A 19,637-nucleotide genomic window follows, 5' to 3' on the forward strand; every position below is an offset into this window, starting at 1 on the left:
GCTCAACGGGGAGTCTGCTTCTCTTTCTCCCTCTGTGATCTCTTTCACTCTCTCTCAGATAAATAAAATCTTAACAACAACAACAAAAAAACCCTCAGAGATGTTTGAGGGTCAGGACCCCATGTGATTCACCTGTGTTCTCCATAGCACTCCTTACTAATACCTAGCACTTGATGAGAATCAAGATATCCATATATCTGTGTTCTGAGCGACTCCAAAGCTCTGGAACTTTCTAGGACACTATCACCATTATAGCACATGCCTTACCCATACTCTCCTAGTCAATGTTATTTTAATGAATGAATAAATGTGGATGTATTTAATTTGGGCCACATCAGGCTAGCAAAGCACAGGAATTCACAGAGCCCAGTCAGCCCAAGTATATGCCTCTATACATCCAGCGTGGGGCTGGGCCATTGCATTAGACAAAGCATAGCTCTGCCACTTAACCTCTGACCTCGAAGTAATAGTTTAACTGTTGTGTACTTCTGTTTTCCTCATCTGTGGAATGGGATAACAAAACCTAGCTCAGAGGAGTATTGTGAAGGTCAAATGAGATATTGTCTGTATAAGGTCTTGAAGGACATCAAGGTGATATGCCCTAAGGGATTATGGCTCAAGTGTGGACAATGCAGATACCATTAATGGCACATACCTAGTTATATGTCGTTTCCTGGTAGGACTGAAAGAGGAGGAGGGTGGACAGAGGACAGAGTTGTTGGGAGATGGTGGCTGTAAGTAGCTATTTCTGTTCCCCAAGTGACCATTCTCTAGGCATAGACTGAAATTCCCTCTGGAATCACACTAATGGACACATTAGTATCAGTTGACAAAGTATGCTCTAAAATGTTCTCCCATTAAGTTTCATGGAAAGTGGCAGGAATTCATGGACCATTATAGGAAATCTTCCATGACTTTAGCCTCTATAAACCGTAGGCTTTAGAAGGTCAGGCTATGCCCCCAACTGTATGATGCACAAAACATCACTTATTTTAAGACAGAAGGTCTGTAAAATCAGGTTATCCTTGTCTTGTCAATACTAGGATCAGAAAAGGATCTTTTATTTTTGAAAAAAATGTATGTTTTAATAATGGATAATTTTGTGAATGCTTGCTGTTTGGTTTCAAGCTAATCAGCATGTATAACAGTCATTAATCGGGGTCTAGGTTATATATTTCTTCAGTGTCATTGTGTTTTTTCATAATCCACAACTTAAATTTACAGTAGTTTCAGCATTCTTTCACAAAAAGTTCATCTCTTTTTATATTTATCAATCTACATCTTTTAAAAAGAGAAAAGAAAAAAAGAGAAGAAAGACCCAAACTCCACAAATTGTGAAAGAAAAAGCAGATTTAAAGTGTTAAGATCCAGGGATCCCTGGGTGGCGCAGCGGTTTGGCGCCTGCCTTTGGCCCAGGGCGCGATCCTGGAGACCCGGGATCGAATCCCACGTCGGGCTCCCGGTGCATGGAGCCTGCTTCTCCCTCTGCCTGTGTCTCTGCCTCTCTCTCTCTCTCTGTGACTATCATAAAAAAAAAAAAAAAAAAAAAAAAAAAAGGTGTTAAGATCTGGCAGGTTCTTTTTATTTTTTCCGAGAGGGAAGGGGGTTGGGGAAGCGTGGAAGGAAAGAGAGAATCCCAAGCAGACTCCATACCCAGTGCCAGGCCCACTGTGGGGCTTGATCTCATAACCCTGATATCATGACTTGAGATGAAATCAAGAGTTAGACACTTAGTGGACTGAGCCACCCAGGTGCCCCAAGATCTGGGAGTTTCAAAGCGTATAATAATAGCTGCTTTTAATCAAATGTCTACAATACCCTGATTCTCTGCTAGGTGCTTTATCCTTATTTAATTTGATCCCCACAACACTCCCCAAGGTCAGTATTATCTGTTTATTATGATGTGAAAACTGAAAGGTTACATTAGTTGTCCAAGGTCACAAAACTAACAAGAGCAAGAGCTGGTATTCAAGCCACGTCTGAATCCATGGCCCGGATCCTTCCCAGAGCATCCCTGATTCAAAGAAAAGACTAAGACACAATGTCTCGGTACGTAGTCCATCGTAACAAAACATGAATAAAGCCTTGTTTTTAACAAAATCTAGGTCATCAATCTCTCTCCCTATCCTACACTGAAGATGGAAGAGAATGCCTCCAACACACTCCCCTGTGTCCAGGGTTTCTCCATGAACTACTTCCAGAATTCATGGTTGTAAAAGAGTGTTTTAACTGAAGAGGGTGTAGGCTAGCACTGCCCCTAGATCTCCCTTCAGTCAGATTTGCTCTGCTTATACCTGTCTTCTACATTGAGCTTCTATTTAATAGGCTTTGAATTGAATAAAGGATTCTACTGGTCTACCCTTCACCAAAGTTAGAAAAATACTAGGGGCTTCTGGCTGGCTTAGCTGGTAGATTGTGCATGCTGGGTGTGGAGATTACTTAAAATCTTAAAAAAAAATTAAGATATTTAAAAAGTCAAGGTGCCATAGGGGCACCTGGCTGGCTCAGTCATGAGACTCTTGATCTCAGGGTCGTGGGTTTAAGCCCCATGTCAGGCATAGAGTTTACTTTAAATTAAGTTAAATTAAAAACAAAAACACTGATGTAGCTCAATTCTTTCTTTTATAGATGACACTCAGACCCAGTGGGCTTGCTAAAATCACCAAGAAAGGTAGGACAGATCCTTTTCTCTTTAAAGTTTTAATTTCTGGGACACTACAGGGAAACTATGGAATGACAAAGACAACCATCATGGGAAATATGTCCTAAGAGCCTTTCTGGCTTGTCAACCCAATAGCGGATGGTGGCTGACCCAGATTTAAGTTATGACTATCACCTGCTACTGGATTATTTTGATCAAGTTATTTAACTTTGCTGAATCTCTTCATCAGCAAAAGGAACACTCTAATACCTGTTTGTTGGGGTTTTGCCATAATTAATAGTGTATTTAAAATACCCGGCATGGGGATCCCTGGATGGCTCAGCGGTTCAGTGCCTGCCTTCATCCCAGGGCGTGATTCTGGAGTCCCAGGAAGGAGTCCCGTGTTGGGCTCCTGGCGTGGAGCCTGCTTCTCCCTCTGCCTGTGTCTCTGCCTCTCTCTCTCTTTCTCTCTATCATGAATAAATGAATAAAATCTAAAAAAAAAAAAATACCTGGCATATAATAGGTTTTCCTTTCCATCCTTGGAATCTTCCAGTATGTTGTTCACTGTCTGGGAGTTCTCTTCTTGCTCTCTTATTCAGGGAGCTAACTTATAGTCACTCTTTAGTTTTGTTCATTTCTTTCCTGGGTTTGAATCTAAGGTCTTAGATTCTAATTAAATGACCTTGGGAAAGTCTCCTCATCTATATAACAGGGGACCTAATAACATATATCACATAGAATTAAAAAATGAGATGACATGAACTGCTTAGAACATTGACTAACATTGACACCCATGAGCCATATGGGTGGCTCAGCGGTTGGGTGCCTGCCTTTGGCCGAGGGCGTGATCCTGGAGACCTGGGATTGGGTCCCACATCAGGGTGCCTGCTTCTCCTTTTGCCTGTGTCTCTGCCTCTCTCTCTTTCTGTGTCTCTCATGAATAAATAAATAAAATCTTTTGTTTCAAAAAAAAGAACATTGACTAACAAATATTAGGTTTCAATAAATTTTAACAAGGGCAGTTTGTGGGGTCCACAAAATAATTCTGGGTGACTCTCTTTCCTTCATAAGTAAGCTATTCACATTGCCTGGAAGCTTAGGATCTTAATGCTTTGTTCTTGGAGTTCAGGAATTTCACCAGGGCATGTTTTTAAAACTCTGTTCTGCCAATCTCTGTCTTTTAATTGGTATATTTAGACTAGTTACATCTACTGTAATTATTGAAATATTAGGACTTAAGTCTGACATTTAATTATTTATTTTGTTTGTCCCCTATTTTCCATTCCTATCTTGCATGCTTCCCTGTGAATTACTTGAGCAATTTTTTAGAATTCCAATTTGAATTGTCTATAATGTTTTTTAGTGTATTTCTGTATAGTTTTTTAGTCAAATATAAAGTTACATTTTTTTGTCAAATATAACTTATCACAGTTTACTGATGCTGACATTTTACCACTTCAAGTGAAATGCACATTTAGGTCCCTTTACCCTCTCTCCTTTTTAATATGATTGTCTTAAATAATTCAAAAAAATTTTTAAAAGATTTTATTTGTTTATTCATGAGAGACACAGAAAGAGAGAGGCAGAGACAAAGGCAGAGGGAGAAGCAGGCTCCATGTAGGGAGCCTGATGTGGTACTCGATCCTGGACCTCCAGGATCACTCCTTAAGCCGAAGGCAGACTCTTAACCGCTGAGCCACCCAGGTGTCCTGATTATCTTAAATATTATATACATTGAAAACATCTAACAATATTATAATTTTTGTTTCCAATACCAAACATAAATCAGAAAACTCAAGAGGAAAATGACATTTTATTACACTAACCAATATTTTTATTCTTTCTGTCATTCTTTCTTTATTTCTGATATTCCAAGTTTCCTTCTTTTTTTTTTTCTTTTTTAAGTTTCCTTCTTTTATCATTGCTTTTGTGTTTGAAGAATTACCCCTAGTCATCTTTTCAGGGAAGCTTTATTGGTCATAATTTCCCTTAGTTTTTCACTTTTATTTCTGAAGGATATTTTTTTGCTGGATATAGAATTTTAAGTTGATGCTGATTTTCTTTCAGCACTTGAAAAACATTGCACCACTTCCTCTGGCCTCCATTTCAAATGAGAATTTGGCTGTCATTGGAATTGGTGTTCTAATAGACAGTCCTCTATAAGCCATTTGTCATTTCTCTCTGCTATCAGACTTTTAAATTTTTCTTGTCATTAGTTTACAGAAGTATAATTATGATGCCTTGATGTGAATTTCTGTTTCTTTGTGTTTATCCCTTCTGGAATTTGCACAACTACTTCTTCGAACTAGACTTTTGTCTTTTGCCAAATTTGGGGAATTTTCAGCTATTATTTCTTCAACTGCTTTTTCAGTCCTGCTTTGTCTCTCTTGCCCTTCTGAAACTCTTATGAGTCTTAGCTGAACTCTGTTCTTTTTTCCCCCAATATATTTTTTTTAGTTGCTTGAATGGGTTGTATTTTATTAATCTTCCCTTAAATTCACCGATTTTATCCTTTGTTACCTCTGCTTTACTATTGAGTATATCCAGAGAGGTTTTTTTTTTTTTTTTTTAAAGATTTTATTTATTTATTCATGAGAGACACAGAGAGAGAGAGGCAGAGACACAGGCAGAGGGAGAAGCAGACTCCATGCAGGGAGCCCAACGTGGGACTTGATCCTGGGTCTCCAGGATCACGTCCTGGGTCAAAGGCGGTGCTAAACCGCTGAGCCACCAGGCTGCCCTATCCAGAGAGTTTTTAATTTCTTTTGTTGTATTTTCCAGTTATATCATTTCCATGTCATTATTTTTTAAAAATAACATCTGTTTCTTTGTTGATATTTCCTATGTTTTCATCTGAGAACTCATGATTGCTTATTGAAGCATTTTTAGGATGGCCACTTTAAAAACATTGTCAGATCATTCTAGCATCTGCAGCTTCTCCATTTTGGTATCTGTTGTCTTTCCTTCATTCAAGGTGAGATTTTTCTGGTTCTTGGTATGATAAGTGATTTTTAAAATTGTATTCTGGACATTTTGGGTATTATGTTATGAGATTCTGGATCTTATTTGAATTCTGTTTTAGCAGGCCTTGGCAGACACTGTCCTGGTAGGGAAAGAGAACCGTGCCTTGTGACCACTGGGTGGGGATGGAAGTCCAAATCCCCACTCAGCTTCTGCTGATACCACCCTGGGGCAGAGTGGGAGATGTGTCTTGTGACCTCAGGGCAGGGGTGAACATTCACGTTCTCTACTTAGCCTCCACTGACCAGGGGTGGGAGAGTGGGAGTAGGACCACTGTGTGTAATTTTTTACTCTAGTGTTTGGCTGGAATGGGGTACATGTTGTCACAAAGACTTCTGTCTTGTTGGGCTGCTCTTTCCCATCCCTTTGGCTACGGAAATCAGACTTTTCTTGAGGCCTTTTTAAAAAAAAGTCTGTGCCCTTTGGCATTTCCTAATTGTGGGCTTCTCTAGTGCCTCGTTGGGGATATATAGGATGCAAAAAGAAAATCCACGGAATTTGTTGCCATGTTGTTTTTTGAGCCCTGAGGTGCCTGGCTGGTTTGCATTCTCTCCATCATTCAGAATTTCCTTATGTTTGTTTTACACATGTGTCTAGAGGGTTTAGCTATATTTAACAGGAAGAATAGGGAGAAATATGTTCCTCTATCTTATCCAGAACTGGAAGTCCTAGGTATATGATTTTATTTTATTTTTTTATTTTATTTTTTATTTATTTTATTTTATTATTTTATTTTATTTTATTTTATTTATTTTATTTTATTTTATTTTATTATTTTATTTTATTTTATTTTATTTTATTTTTTTATTTTATTATTTTAATTTTTAAGTAATCTCCACACTCATTGTGAGGCTTGAACTCACCACCCTGAGATCAAGAGTCTCATGCTCCACCAAGTGAGCCAGCAAGGTGCCTCCCTAGGTATGGTATGTGTTTTAAAATTACTGCTGAATAGCATTCAATGTCTTTTTTCTAGCTGAAAATTCAAGTTGCTTAAAATCCCTAAAGTTTTCTTCTTTTACTTCTTTGTTTTATTTATTTTTTATTTATTTTTTTTATGATAGTCACAGAGAGAGAGAGAGAGAGAGAGAGAGAGAGGCAGAGACACAGGCAGAGGGAGAAGCAGGCTCCATGCACCGGGAGCCCGATGTGGGATTCGATCCCGGGTCTCCAGGATTGTGCCCTGGGCCAAAGGCAGGCGCCAAACTGCTGCGCCACCCAGGGATCCCTTCTTTTACTTCTTTGATGATTGCTTCACCCCCTTATTAATTTTGCTCCATTTGCTGCTCTATTATGTTTATCTCTCCTAGATATATCAGCCATGGTTTTAACCTTTTCACTCATAACTTCCATTTCTTTGTATTTTTGGTTTGGTGGGGTTGTTCTCCTTTTTCATCTTTCAGGTCATTAAACCAATTTTCAGTGGTGTTCATTCTATTTTTCACTTCCACAATTAAAATGTTTAAATTTAGAAATTGTCTTTTTAACTTCCCAAAACCATGTGTCTTCATTCTGATTCTGTCTTTTTAATCTCTACTTGAATCTCAGAATTCTTATTTTATTTTATTTTTTATTTATTTATTTTTAAGATTTTATTTATTCATGGGGGCGGGGGCGGTGCGCAGAAACACAGGCAGAGGGAGAAGCAGGCTCCACGCAGGGAGCCTGACATGGGACTCGATACCAGGTCCCCAGGATCGCGCCCTGGGCTGAAGGCGGCGCCAAACCACTGTACCACCGGGGCTCCCCTCAGAATTCTTATTTTAAAAGCTTACTTTTTCTTTTAAACCTATCTCAATATGCGTAATCTCCTCTAGCTATTTAGCTTGGTCTTCTTCCTTCAAGCTATGGAGTCTCCTTAAATGATCTCTGATCTGCTTTGGCCACTCATGTTGGCACCTGGGCAAATCAGGATACGATGGCCTTTTGGGTAGCAACAGTGTAGCAATCATGAAAGCAAAGGAAGCTGATGCTTCTCCAGTGGCCTAGTCATGAACGAGGCTGGTCAGCTGGGCCTACCATGCTGAGGTGAGATGGCAGAGGCTTCTAGGATCTTCAGACATCTCAATATGAATAGGGGAGGGTTGGGCTTCTGTGTGCCATTGTATAGGTTGTCTACACTATACAAGGGTACCTGGTTGAGAGGATCAGTAGGAACTAAAATCCACTTGCTGATTGTATACCATGGTGTGGAGCTACATCTGCCTGAAGGAAGGGAACATTATTTTCTTGTTTTCACAAAGGCATCTGAGGAGGAGATGCTTTTTTTCTAATCCACATAAAGGTGCTGTATGAGCTAGTAGTGGCCCTGGGAGGGGTAGTTTGGCCCAACTGTGACATTCCCCTCTAGGAAGATAGACTTCAGCCAAGGTAGGGGTTTTCCCTCAGGGCTATGAGCAGCAAGTGGGCAGGGAGAGTTTCTACTCACCTGTGAAAGGGTCCCACTCTGTTAAAGCCAGCTGGGCCTCTCAGGTGGCCCCAGAATCAAAAGGCTTCACTGGAGACTCACTAGCAAGACAGGTACTTTCCAGGCCCCTGGGAGTTGGTCCTCCCCACAGTTTTAAACAGTGTGGCAGAGACAGCATCCTCCACCAGTCCTGCACTGGTTCAGTCTCCCTGGGTATATGTGACATCTCTTTTATGTTCTAGCTCTAGGCCCTCACATCCTACCCTCTCCATTCATTATATGTCTCCCAGCATGACTTACCTGTATATGGAGCTGGCTAAGAAAGGGAGTCAGTTATAGGATGCAGGACCACATCTTTAGAGGACCCCCTGGATAGTCACCCTAAAATGATTTATGAAATTTCTCCATATTATGATTGTGTTGCAGCCATCTTCCTCCCTGCAAGGATAGAGCTCTGTTACCCAGATAAACTTGAATTTGAATCCTGTTTGTTAGCTGTGACCTTATATAAATCATTTGACTTCTCTAAGCTTGTCTCAGCTTATACTCCTGTAAAATGGGGATAATAATGTTTGTGTTGCATAACTTAAGGAGCTATTGAGAGAATAAAGTGAGATGTTTACTTTGTCTGGGGTTTTACAAATGGTAAAGTGCTTTGAAAAGTATAGGAGCTGAAGAAAGTGATGATGGAGGGATGGTGGCATCTGCCTCTTGGGCTATGGGGAGTAGAGAAGTAGTGTGATTTAAAGCAGAATCCAGCCTGTGGTAGTTGGAGCAGATGTAGTGGCAAGACCAGAGTAGGGCCATGCTAGACACTGGCTATAACACCATGGGCATGCCATTGGAACTGATCTCCCAAAAGCTGCACCAATAGAGAAATAGAGAATTTTAAAAAGAATTAAAAAAGGAAATAGATGCTGAAACCACTTCTATTTCCAAAGCTGTTCCTTAGAACACTGAAAGATTTATCATCTGGGGAATGAGATTTAAAACTTGTCTGACAGGACACATAAAGAATTCAAATATTTTCAAAAAATTGTGATAATCATTCCTGGCTCTATCCCATCCTTTCCCTCTGTTCCCAACCCAGTCATGAAATCCATTGCCATTAGCAATAGAGTAGAATATCACTTTCTTTATCAAGAAGCAGAGAATATGATTAGGAATAGGGAAAGAAATGTAAGCAGACAAGGCTGATTGGAGAACTAAGGAAGCAGTCCAGAGAGGAGACATACTTTCTACATCCCCATCCCCCAATCCTCCTAATAAAGTAAAAATGGGCCATATTTAGGAGCATGAGTGTGATAAGGAGTCAGGCACAGTTTGGAGAGTACTGGGAGACAGGGCTCTCTTCACTAATACACAGAAAATGGACTCTCTCACCTAACTCTTTATTCATTGTATTTTGCAGTGAGCTGGAGAGTTCATTTTTAAGAAGTGAGTGGTGAATGTCCGCTCCTGTGTCCTCTAGGATTCTAATCTTGGGAGTAAGAACATGTTGTTTTTATGTCATCATTTCTCTCTATAGAGCAACAATTTACTTGTTCTCAAGAGGTAATATAATCCTCATGATAAGCACCCAGTTTCTTTTGCAGAGAATAGCTGAACCTCTCTTTCTGAGGAGATGACACTTTAGCTTCCTTATTCTCAAATAATCGTTCAGTTTGGAGTTCAAGAGATCTTGGTCTATAAGGTATCATTCTCTCCTTTTACAGAGAAGAAGATAGTATCTCAGAGAGGTGATGTGACTTTCCCCTAGCCACACAGCAGGGTAAGGACAGAACTGGGTTTTAGAACAGGACACTGCTTTTCTACAAGCAGCTCACCATAAGTGCAGCCTTGGATCTCCTATAGAGCTACTCCTAATGGTCTTCCTGAAGTACTCCAACAGTTCATGACCTTTGGCTCATCCTAGTTTCAAAGTAACTGCCTTTGTTATAGTTCAGTATTAAGTAGGTCTTGAATATTAAAGATAGGTATTTAGTTTTTGTGGTATAATAACACTCTCATAACCAAACCATTGCATTCCCTATCCAGTCTGCATTTGTGTTTATAACACAAGGCACAAGTCCATAGCTGGCAGTCAACAATGTTGGATGAATGACCTCTTGGAGGCCTATTAAGGAATCATATCATTTTAGATCTGAAAGAAACCACCAAGGTCATTCAGTCTCACTTCTCTTGTCTTCTGTAGCCTGAAGAGTAATAGGACTTGGGCAAGTAGCAAAATGGTACTAGTTTACCCTGTTTCCCAGACCACTGTTCACATTTTTGACCTGCACTGCCTCTCATTAATTTAACACGAAGGCATTAAAATTGCCAATGTATTTGTGTATACAAGTATTGGTGTACTGTATACTTGTGTACTGGTATACAAAACAGAAGTTTCTAACATTGGGATTCCTTGGTGGCTCAGCGGTTTAGCGCCAGCCTTTGGCCCAGGGTGTGATCCTGGAGACCAGGGATCGAGTCCCACATCGGGCTCCCTACATGGAGCCTGCTTCTCCCTCTGCCTTTGTCTTTGCCTCTCCCTCTCTCTCTCTCATTCTCTCTCTCTCATAAATAAATAACATTTTTAAAAAAGTAAACAAAAAAAAAAAGAAGTTTCTAACATCTACTGTAAAAACACTACTCCATACAAAATGATAGGGAAAGGTTTAAAAAAATTTTTTTAGCCATAAGGAATTTGATCATTCAGAGGAAGAGCAGAAACTCATCCTAAATCACTATAGGCAGTAAATCTGAAATTTGAAGCAGTAAACTATTCTATTTTGGGAACAATAGATATAAAATCAGGAAGAGTTAGGCATTCCAAGAAGGAAATTATATAGAAAAGCTTACTATTAAGTCAGCTCTCAGAATTATTTGAATGCAAAGGAGATTAATATGGAGAAGGGGAAGGTATGGGCACTTAGCAGATAACAAATGGCACACTCATGCCATAGAGAAAGCAAAACTTTTAGCTGAAATGGTACTTATGGGAAATAAATTCAAACCTCAGATGTTTTTAGTCAGGAAGTCTCATTAGGATGCAACACAGCTTCTCATTATGGGTTATTACATAGTGTCACTAAAAAAAGGAGAGACATCTGAGAGGGACAAGGCGTGATCAAATAGCCATATGAGAAATTTCAGTCTTGCTGTATCTTGCTCTATGTTAATATTGGATCATTTGATGGTATTCTCTCAACAAAAAGGACTTCAGAGTGACAAAAACAGAGATTAAAAGTGATCTAGAGTGAAATGACAGCTGTTAGGGTAAAGTTCTTTTGAGAAGCTTATGTATATTTTATTCATCGACTTATTTATTCATTCAACAAATATCTATAGAGTCCTAGGAAGATAAAAATAAATAAGATAATTGTCTTTCTCAAGGAGGTTTCAAGAAGACAGATATGTAAATAAATCATTGTAATGTAGTGTGCTTGGTACTTTATTTGAAGAACAGCCCAAACACAGTACAGCCACGAAGGAGGGGCTGGGAAGACCTTATAGAGGAGAAGATATTTTTCACCAGGATTTAAAGGAAGAAGAGTGGGATGCCTGGGTAGCTCAGTGGTTGAGTGTCTGCCTTCAGCTCAGGCATGATCTCATGGTCCTGGGATCAAATCCCACATCAGGCTCCCCACAGGGACCCTGCTTCTCCCTCTGCCTATGTCTCTGCCTCTCTCATGAATAAATAAGTAAATAAAATAAAATCTTTAAAGGAGGAAGAGTTTGTCCAGCAAGTTGTAGGTAAAGTGGGAAAAGAGAAAGCCTTCTAGGGTGAGGCATCAGCTTCTGCAAAGCACTTAGTTGTGGGGGGATTTAAAATCCCCAGTGAGGCCCCGTGCAGCTGTTGATGGGCTGTGGAGTCTTACATGAATGACTGCACTGCCTGGAGCCTCAGTTTCCTTCTGTGAAAAAGGAGCATGGGTGTCCTCACCAGGTACACTGATTATAAGCACGACTAAGTGCTGGGTAGCAGACAATGAACACTGTTACATCTCTAGTCACTCTTTTCAGAAGATCCCTAGATTTCAGGTATTCTTACCTATGCTCCCTTTGCAGAGGAAGAAACGGAAAACGGAGGGGTTGTAGAACCTTCTCACACTGACACGGCTTAACAAGAGGCTGTGTTGGGAGTTGAGGAAAGGCAGTTTGGCTCGAGACTGTATATTTTAGCACTACACTCCATGGCTTTCCTACATGAAATGCTATGTGTAAAGCACTTAACACAGTGCCTGGCACACAGTAGTACATTAATAAATCGTAGCTATTTTTACAATTGTGAAATATGATGTGCCCTAGGAACGTAAGGTATTTGCTGTAAGGTAATAGAATGATGTCTAGACAGCGCTATAGCCATATCAAGTCAGATTACTGAGGGCTTCATGCCACGCTAAGCACTTAGGATTTTATCACAGGGTCGAGAAGAGACAATGAAGGTCTCTCAAGCAGGAGAGTGACTTGCCAGATTTGTGATTTGAAAAGATCCCTGGCAGCATGTGGAAGAGGAATTGCAAATAGACTAGACTAGAGGCATAGACTTCAGCTTTGATGGTGAGGCCTCACCTAAGTAAGGCACAGGCAGCAAGCAAGATGAAGAGGAGGAGACATGGATAAGATGTGTTATGGAAACAGTGTTGACTGGACTTAGCTACCAGTAAGATAATGAGGGCCAGGAAGAAGGAAGAGTCTAGAAATCCCCCCTGGTTTAGGTTTAAGTGCCACTACCATTAGAGATATGGAAGCAATGCAGAAGGGGCAGTTTAGGGGGAAAGTTGTGGTTTAGTTGTGGCTCTTTTGAGACTGGGGCACCTGAAGAGGATTCAGGAGATGTCCAGCTGGCAATTAGGTTTCTGGGTTTGGAGCACAGAAGAAGGATGAAGCCATGCATCTGATAGAATTGCTCAGTGAGAGGGAAGAGGTAAAAGAGATCAAGAAGGGACATGAGGAGCATTGACATTTAAACAGCCAGCAGACAAGGAAGGCTGAAGGAGAAGAGCAATCAGAATGGGAACCTGGGCAGAGTGGGGACCCAGGAGTCAAAAGGTAAAATTGTTTACCCATTAAATCTCCTGAAAAAGCAGATGCTTCTGGCATTGGCAGCTAGGACACAGAGACGGAAAGGAAAAAATTCCATGGGCAAAATCTATACACACTGGCCAAGAGGGTTGAGTTCTTATTTTCCTTTCTGCCAGGTGCCTCCCTTAGTCCATAATAATTTGCTTTAGGGAGAGTAATTTGGTTATTAATCTTTATTTATAACACACAATTAAAAAAACTAAACTCTAGAGATCATTGTAGATGCACTGGAGTTGTAATAATGTGGACAGGTACAACACTTGAATTTTTTGGAGGCTTACTTTCTTTCCATAGTGGCTTGAGAACTTTTCACTTTTTTATCCATTTTTTCCCTAATGGTGCTTATCCAAAGGCAGAATTTGGTACACTGTGTCTAGAGTGGAGACGGGTGGGGAAGCAGACCCCAAAGAATAAAGGGCTAACTCAGCCTGGATCTGGGTGGCAGAGGAGCTGGGGCACCGAGAGAAAAGAGATCTTTGAGGCACTGAGAGAAAAGAGATGTTGCAGATTGGTTAGGAGGCCTTTCAAAGACAGCCTCTGAGGAGAGAGGTTTGGAAAAGAGGCCTGGATTTGGAAGTAAAAGAGAAGAGGTAGGTGCTGGAGTGCTGTTCTTCACCTGGGCCAGGTAGGCTCCAATGGCTGCGATGCTGTTTTTGTTTTTTTGATGAAGGACACATTTATTAACTTACATTTGTGCTTCATTCCATCACCAGAACGATCTAACATACCAACCTGATGGTGCCCCTTCCCTACTCAGAACTCCGTGTACCTCTCCTTCAGCTCTCAGCTTCTGTCCTTCCCTCATTGGGATGCTCTCATTTTGGGGTCTTTGTTCCTGTGGCCTCTGCCTAGAAAGCTCTCTCCACACTCCTCCCTTTCACTGGCCAAGCTCCTTGGTCTTTCTAGGTTTCTGTAGAGAGGAGGCCTTCTTCCCTGGCTCAGACAATGTAGCTGCCCAGCGACGGCACCCTGGGATCACAAGAAGTGCCCTGTATTAACAGCCCATTAGACAGTACATTCCAGAGGGCAGGGAGAACGTTTAATTCGAAGCTGTATCTCCAGTATCTAACATGGGGCGGGGATCCAGTAGGCGTGGAACAGATGTTTCAGCAAAGAAAAGAGGTCTTGGACAGAGGTATGCATTTGGGAAGGATAGAGAGGTGGTAGGACCGGAGCCAGAGGAGTCGTTAAGATGGCCCAGGGAGTCTGAAGAGGGCTGAGTGCAGAGTCCCGGGGCACCCCAGCATTTTAGGGCTTTGGGGTTTGAGGAGCCCTCGAAGCGACCAAGAAGGAAAGAGCAGGGAAGTTGGGGGTCACTTGCATCCCTCAGAGTCCTACATAGCTGGAGTTCTTCAGAGAGGCCTTGGAGTATGACAGCCAGGAGAAGGGTGGGGTGAGAAGGCCGTGCCTGGAGACTGGGTTACAGTTCTGGAACGCCGCGGGGCTGGGTGACCTTGGGGAGCCCCTACCCTCTCCTGGCCTCAGTCTCCCCGTGGGTACTCCGCGGACGCTGCGTGCCCAGGTGGGGAGCCGCCGAAGGCCGGCGGAGGCAGGGCCCGGGTGGGAGCGGGACCGCCCACTGCGGCGGGCCGGGACCTCCGGGGCCCGCGGAGGCGGCGCGCGGGGCTCCTCCCCCGGGGCGAGGGTCGCGGCGCCGGCAGCTGGCGAACCCGCAGCTGCAGCCTCAGCACCTGCCGCGGCCAGACGGCGCGGGCGCGGCCGGGCCCTGCGCCCCCGCGCCCCCCCCCACCTCCGGCTGCAGCCGCGGCGCGGGAGGCGGAGCCCGAGCCGAGCCCGAGCCGAGCCGCTGCCCGAGCCTTGCCCGCGTCCGTGCCCGCCGCCGGGCGGGGCCGCCCCTCGCCGAAAGCGTCAGCTCTCCGGGTCCGCGTCCGCGCGGCCGGTGCCTCCTCTGCAGGTAAGGGCGAGGTCCCGGCGCCGCAAAGTTTTGGGGGGCACTGACGGTCCCCACGCCCCGGGCCTGCGCCTGCCCGAGCCTCTGGCCGCCTGTTCCTCGGCTTCCTCCGCGCCGCCCTCCGCCCTGCGCTCCGTTTGCACCGCCGGCCCCGGGTGACCCGCGCCCGCCTCCAGCCCTCGTGTCCCCATCCCTGTGGGAGACGCGCCCGCGGACTCGCTCAGGGCCTGCAACGGTTAAATTTCTCACAGTATCAGTGTGTTGCTTAAGTTTTTGAGATCTGCAAAGAGCGGCAAACCGGGAGGCGGGAGACCTGGGTTCAGGTGCGGCCGCGGCCAGCGCCAACTTTCTGAGTGACCTCGGACTAGCCAGCCCTGCCCCGTCTGGACAGCCACGCCTGGACCAGGAGGGGTTCGCCAGGGATGATCATCTGAAGTGCATGCCGGTGTTGCCATTTTGTGAGTCGGGGCATCCCTGAGTGTCTCAGCTCCAGGGCTCGGGGATAGAACCCACTGAAGTCAATCTGGGGCGGGGTGGGCCATCACGTTGCTAACCAGCAGCAGTTTGGGCTGAGCTGCAGGAGGGTTGTTGAGTCAGTCTCTGGGAATAGAGGGTGCTCCCAGAGCTAGGAGTCCGGGCTCTGGGTTTTGGTGACCCCTCTGCCACCCACGGACTGTGTGACCTTGGGCAAGTCCCCCCCCCCCCCCCGCTGGTTTTGCCGCCCACGAAGTGGGGAGGGAGGAATGTGCACTAGATGATGGTTGTGGTCCTTCCGCTGTAAACTCTGGAGAAGTAGAGTCTTCCAGGTCTCTCTATTTAGGGTCAGTTTGGAACTCTTTCACAGTTTTGGAACATCCACCTATAGCACTTGCAAATGGGAAATAAAGGCAGCATTTGCAGTATGCTTTGGGAGTCTCGAAATAGACATGGCAAGGATTGGTGAATGCTGCCCTTCCCTCCTTCAGTGCTTTGGACCATCATAAAATATTCAACAGCATAATGATTTGTTTTCAGAGTGGCTTATAGATCAGGAAGCGTTTCTGTCTGTGAGTTGGTTATTTTTGTTAAAACCTCAAAATAATTTGAAGAAAAAAAAATAAAGCACCATTGTAGGGGTCCTGACATAGAGGCCAATATCTACCTGTTCCTAGCCTAAAGTGATGTTTTCCAGTCAAGATGATGTAGAAAAACACTCTAAATCAAGTACTTTTTGGTGTGTGTTCAACATAGGCATGGTTGGAGAGGCCTACAGTTTGGCAAGTACCTATTTTCTGGAACAGGTGCGTTCTGGTGCAGCCAGAAGGAGAACTCTCTCATGCAGGAGAACAAGCATGAGGTAGTTAACCCATGTCCTTCAAAGTGAGCTTTGTGCTTTTGCCCAATCTCCTGTCCCCCTTGTGCTGCAATTAGCGTCTCCCCAGTGTGTGAGTGAAATCTGCTACTGTGAAAGGGTTCTTATGGAAGTGATTTTATTATTTTATTTCCTTCCTAGACTTCCTGGTTTTAAGTTTCAAGCTTAATGAAATCAGAAAACTAGTAATAGTGCCCTTTGTGACCAGGGCAGGAAAATAGCAGAGTTGTGGTACATATGTTTGCCTTTTCCCAGCCATGCTCTGTAGTGGAAGCTCATTTGTCCAGAGCCCCTGATAGCTCAGATGCATTAGAATGCCACCAGTCACTTCCCTCTTCCTTCTTCAATGGTTCGGTTCGGCAAGTGCTTTCTCACCACTCCTTCGGGAGGAAACAAATAGGAAAAACACCAATAGGCCCTTCCCTCAAGGAGCTCAGGGTCTAGTGAGGAAGAAGGAGGAACATACCACAGGCCATTCTGGGAGTATTCCTGGGGGACCTCTGGGAACACTGAGGAGTGTGGATTTTAACTGGAGTTAATGGGGAAGACTGTGTCTTGGAAGGTGGAAGGAGGAAGAGGATTTCAACAGGTGGTGGAAAGTGGAAAGGCCATTTTAGGTCAAGGAACTGGTGTGAGCAAAGGTACAGGGTCAGGAGAACTCAGGGCCCAAATGGAGAACAGTGGGTCAAGTGGAAGTGAGGGGAAGGCAGAGCACAGAGTGGAGCACCGTGGGGTGCAGGAGGCTCTGAACCTGGGCTTGAATCCACACTGATTTGGGGGATATTGGGCCTCTGAACCTCACTTTTCACATTTGCAGAAGGGGAATTATAATTCCAAATATACAAGGTTAAATGAGATCATGTATAAAGTGCCTAACAGAGTGTTTGTATAATGATAGACACTTGATAATCGTGCCTTTTATTAGAGTGTTCATGGGCAAGCTCCATAAGTGTTGCTAGACACCAATAAAGTGAATGAATGGTGTCTTTTGTTTTAGCATAGGTATTGACTTGGAACCTCACCATCAGACTGGAGTTCTTGTGACAATGCAAGGGCAGGGGCTTTTTGTCATTTGGGGGTGCTCAGATCAGACGCTGACATCAACAGCAGACAATGCTCTGTAAATACTGTTAGGTGGTGGGAGGCCACAGAGAAGTTAATCAGAACACGCAATCCCTGCCTCCCATAAGCTTATCACTATGTGCTCAAGGACCTAGGTGGGGGGATTTGACAGTCAGACACAGTTATAAATATATCAGCATTGTCCATATATGCTGGGAACCGGGCACCAGCTCCCATCTGCCTTAGTGTGGGTTGCTGGGGATTTGTAGTAGCCAAGGACGGAGAATAGGACAGGAGGGTGAAGAAGGACACTGCAATACTTTGTGAATCTGTGTCCACCACATGGCAGTCATTCTACCGCCCTTCATTTGTTCATGGAACACTTATTCACAGAACACCTTCTCTGTGCCAAAGAATGATTCTAGGTGCCCCAGGAATATACTGGAACAAAAGGGAAGATCCCTGCCTTCCTGGAGTTTATATTCTAATTAGAGGAACATAGTAAACAAGTAAACATATAAATAATTACAAATTGGCTAAGAGCTGGGAAGGAAACAAGCAGGGTAAAGTGAGAGAAGGTAATGGGAGTGGCAAAGGAAGGTCTGTTGAACCACTGGGAGCTAAAGGAGACAAGGAGCCAGTCCAGACTAGAGCTGGGGGTAGGAGTGGGGGTGGCATGCAGTCCAGCTCAGTAAGAGGCAGGGTCGCTTTGGTGTGAGAACACAGGCTCTGGGCCACGGTGTCTGTATTTGAATACTGGCCCCACTGACAACTAAATATATTCCATTGTCAGGTTATTTAATCTTCTGGGCTTCAGTTTCTTTGACTGTAAACTGGGCATAATAACCCTACTTGATAGAGTTGTTTGGGGATTAAATGGATTGATATATGTAATGTACTTGAAATAGTGCCAGGTATGTAGCAAGCACCAAATGAAAGTTAAATTAAGAGGGGTGGGGGGATGGAGGGAGGTGGGGCGAGGCAGCAAATGCAAAGACCTGGAGGCCTGAAAGGCTTTGTGTGTTCTAGGACCAGACAGGCTGTGTGCGTGGGTATTATCACTACAGTTATGGGGATACTCCAGAGCAGGTTCTCTGCTCCTTCAATACAAAGCTATGTTTTAGGAATCCTGAAAAGAAGAATACCCAGCCATAGCATGGTCAAGCCTAGAGTGGCATGGTGAGCTGCTGCCCACTTTGGGAACATCTCACTGTAGACCTCCTTCAGTATCTTTCCCTCCTTCCCTTCCTCTCTCCTTTTCTTACCCTCCCTCTCCTGCCCCTTCTTCCTTTCCTCTCTGTCCCTACCTCCCTCGCCTTCTCCCCCGCTCCTCCATCTCCTCTCACTGTAAACCCTGAAGAGTAGTGCCCCTGGATTGCTCACTGATATGCAGAGGGGAAACATGCTGAGTGGCACCAAAGCCAGCCTTGCACACTTGCTGTGTGATATTCTCTGGCCAGCAGTCTTCCACTCCCACCCTGGAAATTCCATGGTAGTGGGGGCAATGTGGGGGATGCTACATAGTCACCCACAACCTTATTCTCTCCCTTGGATCCCTCTTTATTGAAATCCAGTCACTCACCAAGTCCTGTCGTTTTGACTTGTGAAATCTCCCTCAAACATGTCTCCACATTTCCATTCCCTCTCTGAACATCAGACTTCTGTTTTGTCTAATGTATGGCCCAGAGACCTTCAGTGGATCCCTTGCATGTGGATAATGAAGTCCAGAGTCATCAGGCCCGCAGACATGAAGGCTGTCTCCATTTATTCTCTCAGTCCCCCTCCTCCCTCACCGTGTCCTCCACACTTAATCCCTCCAGCCATTGCCTCTCCATCTGGCTCCTCTGCCTCATGTACCTCAGCCCTGGTGATCCTGCCCACGCCTGAGGGCCCAGCTTAAACCCTGTATGCCCTGGCAGCCGTCTTCTAGACCCCCTCGTCCCAGGGTTCTCGTCTGCCCCTGCTCTTCCCCTGCATTTAGTACATCTCGTAGGGAAGCCATTGCTGTCAATCGTGGAGGATTGGGATCCCTGGGTGGCGCAGCAGTTTGGCGCCTGCCTTTGGCCCAGGGCGCGATCCTGGAGACCCGGGATCGAATCCCATATCGGGCTCCCAGTGCATGGAGCCTGCTTCTCCCTCTGCCTGTGTCTCTGCCTCTCTCTCTCTCTGTGTG

The 19,637-nt window shown here is 44.2% G+C and overlaps 1 protein-coding gene across 8 annotated transcripts in view; it reads left to right on the forward strand.

The window, feature by feature from the left end:
- The window catches only part of FRMPD1 (FERM and PDZ domain containing 1), a 150,124-nt gene that overhangs the window by 44,504 nt on the left and 85,983 nt on the right, over nt 1–19,637 (forward strand). For 6 of the 8 annotated variants that reach the window (XM_035696949.2, XM_049116281.1, XM_049116284.1 and 3 more), the window contains one exon: nt 2,629–2,671. The gene's annotated coding sequence lies outside the window, so the exon portion shown is untranslated. Of the gene's footprint in view, nt 1–2,628; nt 2,672–14,947; nt 15,055–15,325; nt 15,510–19,637 lie in introns of those variants that run through there. The other 2 variants (XM_025432229.3, XM_025432230.3) reach the window with 2 other exon arrangements.

The sequence above is a fragment of the Canis lupus genome, chromosome 11 (genome assembly GCF_003254725.2).
Source record: "Canis lupus dingo isolate Sandy chromosome 11, ASM325472v2, whole genome shotgun sequence".
NCBI lineage: Eukaryota > Metazoa > Chordata > Mammalia > Carnivora > Canidae > Canis > Canis lupus.